This window comes from Acanthisitta chloris, unplaced genomic scaffold, assembly GCF_000695815.1.
Source record: "Acanthisitta chloris isolate BGI_N310 unplaced genomic scaffold, ASM69581v1 scaffold5060, whole genome shotgun sequence".
NCBI classification, from domain to species: Eukaryota; Metazoa; Chordata; class Aves; order Passeriformes; family Acanthisittidae; genus Acanthisitta; species Acanthisitta chloris.
Window position 1 is genome coordinate 294,556 of NW_008652313.1, and position 7,307 is coordinate 301,862.

The following is a 7,307-nucleotide window of genomic DNA, read 5'->3' on the forward strand; positions in this document are numbered from 1 at the left end:
CAAGAAATCTTGGCCATTTGTCAGAAATTACAGAACTGATGTTGGAGCCCAATATTAGCTCCAGCCAAAGCAGTGGTGAATTACCTTGCCTTTGGAATCATCCCTATTAACTAGGAAAGACTCTCTGTTGCAGCACATATCATATGGTCCTCATGCAGACTCAGAAACACTGAGCCACTTTCTTAAAACAAAACAAAGTAAAATGAAAAAAAAAAAAGACCAAAGCAAATGCAAATGGATTCACTGTGAGTGGTTTGTCTATTATTTGCCCTTTTTATCTCTTAGTTATGTTTCTTTTGAAGCTGAGGAATGAAGTGAAATGCCGATGAGAAAGCTACTCTTGCAGTGCTTCCACCGTAATAATTTGTTATGAAACGGCTTTAAAACAGAAGCATTTTTCAGATAGCTGTAAGAATTGAATGCACGCATTTACTGAGGAGGATGATTTCTGCTTTACCCGTTTCAATTCTGGTCAGAAAAGGGGGAAGGAAGGCACAGAATAAGGAGACTCCTTGACACTCTGCTGATGTGGCTTTGCAGCAGCTTCATGTAGTGAGTGCTGGCAATCCTTTAAAACTGGCAAGGGGTGCCAGCATCAGCCTGCTCACTGCCGACTGAATATATATAGTGCAAATAATGCTCTTCTTGAATCAGTTTTTGCCCAACTCCCACATAAACTTTCCATGGGAAAATCTCATAATGCCTGCATAAGTGATTTTATGAATCTAGCTTTCAGCTTTTGATAGAAGATTTCTTACGCTACTGGCTTTGATTCTTTATTGCACGAATGGGTGGTGCCAAAAGCCCTCACATTAGTCTCAGCCATACAGACATCGGAAATTTAATTTAAACATTGGCAATCTGCCAGGATCATAAAACACGTACAAACAAAAAAAAATCTAAAACGGATTATTTTTTTTTCTGAGAGCTAAATATGTAATTCCCAGAAACACAAGGACAACATGGATGGCAGCATCTGCACACTGCAATGTATAGACAGGAACTAAAACTACCAATAGGAGTCAAGTAGAAATCTTCAGTCTGCAGAGACAAACAGAAGTGGACAGTTGTTATTCCCCACTGAAGATATATTGTGAAATTAGTCGGACACTGTATCTCTTTTCCATCAATAATACTCTAAATGTCGCTTAAAAAAAATACAGGACTACTTTTCTAAAGAAGTTACATAGAGGTACAATCACAAATTACACTAATACTTCCATTCTCCAAAATTCCCTGTACACAAGCGAGCCTTACCACATTGCTCCTGTCTTCCTCCTCAGAGTTGCTTTCTTGCCACCTCAATTCCCAACCCAGTACCTCACCAGTTTTAAGAAATATCCAGCAATGATGTAGGGCTGGTTTGTTGAACTGGGATGTATCCCACAAAAATTGAAAGCTTTTGCTGTGTTTTCACTTATAAAGAAAGCAACTATTAAAGCAACTTCTGGGTTCACTGGCATCTTGGAGTCTAAAAAAAGTCTGAAAATTATTTGCAGAGGCTACAACAGCACCTTCTTTGAAGTAATGTTGCAACTTGTGCAAAGGAATTTGGGATGTACCTGAGATCTGAAGGTGCGGGCTACAAATTAACACAGCCAATTAGGTGGAGAAGTTGAGAGTCCAACACAGATGGGGTAAGATAACCACAACTGAATAAAAGGACTGCCAAATCTGAGCCAGTTGGCTGAGTATAGATCAAGTCATCGTGCTCAGCTAGATGCTACCCAATCAATAATCTGTTGCTGTTTGCTCTCCTCATGCCAATCAATCCAAGCTACTGCTGCTTCTAATTTTCTAGTCTAGGAATAGCTTCAGAACATTCACAATTGTTATTTCAAACAACACAAGAGATAAATGTCTCATCCACACATCAGCTTGCAAATTCTTCCCAAAATGGGACTAGTCAAGAGTAAATAATTACTCCTGTAGCAGTTTGATCTGATAAACTACAACACATAAGGCTGAAAAAGTGATCTCTGTACCATTAGCAGTCATGAGAGAATCCAGCTTCTAAAATTACTTGATTAACTGATACAGGACCCAAAAACTGTGATAATTCTGTAGAGAATGTTTTGCAACAGATAGAGCCATTTTTTAGGTATTAGTATTAGCTATAAACTTCTTACCCCCCAAAATCTGGTACAACTGGATTTATACTGTAAAGATGCCTTCCTTTGAAGAAGAGAGAGATGAAATCAGAGCCAATTAAATTTAAGCATCTCTTAAACAATTCTTTTGTTAAGCAGTACGTATTGAAAGAATAAGAATGCATGAGAGGAATTAGAAATTACCTTCATAATTTGGCTGTAGCTTCTCTTCTTGTGAGTAATGAGAACAGCCCAAGATCACACAGATAAAAATCTTTATGTCATAAGACGTTCGTATAACCATTTGTATGCAGATAACAAAATGAGCGTATATATGCATATATGACATAGACAACAGAGACTGCAGTAAACAGATGCATTTGTGAAGTAGATGATACTTGGGTCTTTTCCAGCATGAGAATCTACTGTTCAAACCAAACATAGACTTGAGTCGCCCTTTTTTAAAAAATAACCTTTTATATCATTGAATTCCACAGCATCATGATAGGCCTTGGCCTATTAATAGAAAAATAATTACTCTTTATGACTCCCAGATTTAAGGCAGCAATTTGATTTCCCATCCCATTACACCCTAAGTTGTTCCAGCTCTGGATCTCCTTTGAGTCTGAAACAAAAACACCCAACAACTACGCTCGTAACTCTCGCTCTTCATTCACACACGGCAGAACCTACACATTGTTCCCATTTTGCCAGCTCACAAGATGGCATGCTTGTCTCACTTCAACGCTGCAAACAGGTCTGTATTACACTCACAGCATCAGGGATAATTAAAGGTTGGGCATGGAGGTAGTAGCAACACCCTCCCACACCACCGATGGCACCGGCAGTGCTGCAAGACCATACTCCTGTGCCCTGGTGCCTGCAATGCCATGTAGGCACTGACCTGCTGGTTCTCACTTCCTGAGCTCAGATGTGGGAAGCAGTGGGGGCACGGAAACTGCAGGTCCCAGAAGATAAAAATGTGGCTCCTTTAGCCCAAACTGAACTTTATCTATCTAGAACTCTACCAAGCTTCTGAGTTAAAGGGTACTTGTGTAAATCAACAGTACACTGTAATCTGGGCAACATACACACACTTGATTAGACTCTAAAATTACTGAAAATTACCATCTCCCTTGCATCTTTCTAACAGCTTGACATATCAATGCCTAATGTCTCATTATGTTTCAATTTGAATCATGTCTGTAAATCAGTGAAAATACAGAAGAAGAATGAGACGTAAGATCTGGATTTTGAAAAAAGATAATACATAAAAGACTGACTTCAGAAACTTTATTATAATACTAAAATCAGCAACAATAACATCATATAAAACTGAGAAACAGCAAGTCTACAGGAGGTAATGGAATAAAGACCCCATAGTTCACTCATCACAGGTAGAGAGTTAAGACTTGTTTGGAATTAAAGAAGTGTCCTTTTTACTTTTTTGTTTTCTTTAAAGACAGGTGTGGGGAATAGAAACAATAAGAACATTGTTGTAACTGTTGACTTCAGTCACATTCACTATAAAAGCTCTAAGAAAACAGAAAAGATACCACCTTTTAATTTAACCACAGAAGGAGTGCATAAAGTCAGGAACTGTTGTTTATGTGGCAGGCAAGTACACACACTGAATTGTACAAACAGGCCCTATGAGTTAACCTGTGTCCTTTACTGGTACTGGCAACCAGCTGCTAATAATTTTCTGCAAATCCCTGCATTTTGCCCTGATTTCACAACATCCTAACTTAATTTGGTCCTCAGACCCCACAAAAACGAAATACATCTTAGGCTGTGCCGGAACTGGCATGTGAACACTGTAACTGGGATTCAAAAAGTGAGGAAATGTCAATGGTTTAGGCATCAAGATGGGCAAAAGGAAGACCACTGTGCAGGCTCACACTGCCATAGCAATGCTGTGCATGTTGCAAACAGTGAACCCACAAGAAAGCACTAGGCACTTTTCACTGTCAGCTGAACTGCTTCCTGTAATTATAAATATACAAAGGCTGAAGTGAGAAAATCATTAAAATGCACTGATATAAAATAAATTCCCAAAGAATACTCAAAAGATTAATCAACAAGTCTATCAGCCTAAGATACTGTGGCAACACAGCATTTCTGAAGCAGACAGCCTGGCATTTACTTGCTTTGCTACATGAGAAAAATCCAACATCAGCTTGTGGGTACATCTAAACTGTGAGATACTCTTCTGCAGCTCCCAGCTCCAAATGCACACCCTGGCAACATCCTCACTACACGTCAGAAAATCTGGTTTGGCATCATTCTCCTACGCAGTTTGGACTCCATCAGTAGAAACTCAAGCGAACAGACGAACCGCAACGTGTGCCATCCAGCACATCAGGACTGCGGTGCCTGGTCTGCAGGAGAGAATCAGCAACTACTCAGTGCTGGCTTGTGCTTCCTACAAGCACATTTCAGCAATATTAAAGAGACGCTTTCTGCTCTGGTTTATAAAGGCATTTTTTCAATATTATTTCATCTTTCTTCTTCCTTAAATAAAATAGCAGATCATTAAAAAAGGAGGGGCAGACCTATGGTTAGGCAAGTAACCAGGGACTGGGAAATGTCTTCTAATTTCCTTTGTGTCCTCAGAAAAGCAGCATCATACACTAACCACTCCCACTCCAAAACAGCAATATCATGGCTATGTTTACACTGGTTTTGCAACACTCATCAAGAAGTGAGCCTGGTCTTGAGGCCAAATGACAAGGCAGAGACTGAAACTATACTACTTTATTCTCAAATCACTTCTTTCCATTTGAACTAGTCCATCAGAGTCTAAAAGTCCCATTTCAAGCAGCTGCATCACAGGTGAGCTAGTAAGACAAATACTCAAGTGAGTTTATACAGAAAATACTACGGAAACTGGATGGTAACAAAAGTTTTGTGGTGTCTTCAATCTAGAGAAGTACAGACAAATACAGAAAACTACTGAAAATTTTATTACAACTGGAAATGAAAATTAGTAAGGAAGAGTGCATGCTCTGTGGAACTACAATCCCTGGCATCTTATTAAAAAGAAAGAAAAAAACCAAAGTAGTTGACCACAAATAGAAACCAATACAAAACACACTTTAAAAGGCCTTATAATGTCCCAGGTAAAAATTTTAGCAGAAACAGGTAAGTAATGATGTCACAGATGACATTGCATTAAGAAAACTATCTTAAAATGTTCAAGAAAGATTAATTTTAATGAAAATTAATGAAGACGTGGAAGATGTGTCTTCTCTATGAAGCACAGCTCATTTAGACACGAACACAATTGCCAGCAGCAGGTAAACATTAGGGAGGGAAAAGCTTGGGATCCAGTTGGCATAAGAACAAATAGACTAGCCATGATTTAACTTTGGGCTGAAAATGAGAAGGAAGGGGTTTAACTGACAAAGCAGTGAGGCTATGAACATCCCTCCACCAGACGCTGTCAAGGCAAAAAAAGCCCTACCTAATTTTAGGATAAAGGTGGGTCATTTCATAAAAGGGATTACATACTGTGGTTGATGTTCAAAGAGCTACCCACTACTCAGAACTCTCACAGAACTTCAGGACAACATACACATCCACTTTATCAGGGTATGCACAGCCTTAACACTATTCCTTAAAGATATATGTGCCAAGGACACTGATTCCTCAAAAGCAGATGGGGAAAAGGCTATTCTTTGTCTCTATCATTTTTTTCAAATCTTTTTATTTTCATAGTTACTTTCTACATTCCCCTTAATGTAAATTGTATTAAAAAGACACTATCTTCTACTTTTAAAGAAGATACAAGATACGTAAAATTTCTTACTTGGACAGAAGGAATTAACTGTAACATTATGAACCTTTTGTCAAAAAAAAAAGCTATTCTTTCTATCTAACCGTCTTACCAGTTATTTATGTGTGTGACTGTGCCATATTCCAAACGGGCATTGCACTGTATTTTAAAGGCAGTTTAGTTATTAAAAAGGTATTGAGAAGGCAATTCTTGAGCCCTCTACATAAGTTTCACAAAAGACACACCCGGGGTTGCCATTACTGCTTTGCCAGGACAGTCTAACCAGAGCTACATTTAAAAGTGAAAAGCAAACAAACAAACAAAAAACCCTACAAACAAACAAAATAAAAAATAAAAATAATAAAAAACAGGCAAAGTTATTTTCAGTAAATTGTGCCCAAAGTCTGAGTGGGGCAGAGGTCTACAGATAGGATGCACCTAGAGCAAGTTTTGAGGCTACACCTTACTGGTAATAAAAAAAATAAATTATTTTACTTCGGTTTTTTGTAAGACAAAACCCTTGTTAAAACGCTGCATGTTATTATTTTTGAATGAATGGATGACATCAAATAGGTAACAGGTGATATCTCTGTGGTCTCTACTGAAGAAAATAAAAACTTTTGCTCCAGTTCAAAGGAGAGAGAATGCTACACATCTCCCTGTTCATTCTTGGAGCTACCACATCTCTCTAGCTTGTTGCAACACTCCTGTTCTCACATAATCCACAATGCAAAAACAGAGATGGCAACAGATGGCTATGCAGAGAAGCCTGATGTGGTCAAACTGACCAATGCAACCCTTACAATTCCTAAAAAGCTTTTTATGGGTTCATTTGGGCCTGGCCAACCTTCACACATTATTTTGGTTTAGCTGTGTAAATGCCAGGCCATTTGTTCTAAGTTTGTTCATTTCCACACTAGCAAAATCCACCACTATTACTTTTTTGTTTCTGCTACACCGAAATGCATTTAAACATGTATTTATTTATGACACACACTGTTTGTTAGATCTGGGACTCTTGGATAATCCATGCATCTCATTTCTGTCTGAAATAACATATGAAGGGGTTTTTTCCCTTTGGTGTTTTTCTGCCGTTTGTGAAAAATACAAAGACCTCCCCCACTAAGCAGGTTTAGCATGGAGAGGGCGACCCTGACAGTTCAAAGTAAAATTTGGTGACATTTCTTGTCAAGAGCAGAGCTGTCACCGCGTCAGGCAGAGGGTGCCATGGGCAGATCCACGAGTCAGGCTCTGAGAGTGCGATTTCATTATAAGCTTAAGTCCTGTTGACCCTGAAGGAGCCTTGCCCATTTCTTCACCACCATCTGTTTGCCCAGGCCCTGCCCCCTACCTGCATCCGCACTCTGGCCAAAAACACCGTGCTCATACCTCAGGGATGGCAGGAGGCCAGTCAGGCCATCCCTTTCAGTGGCGGCTCA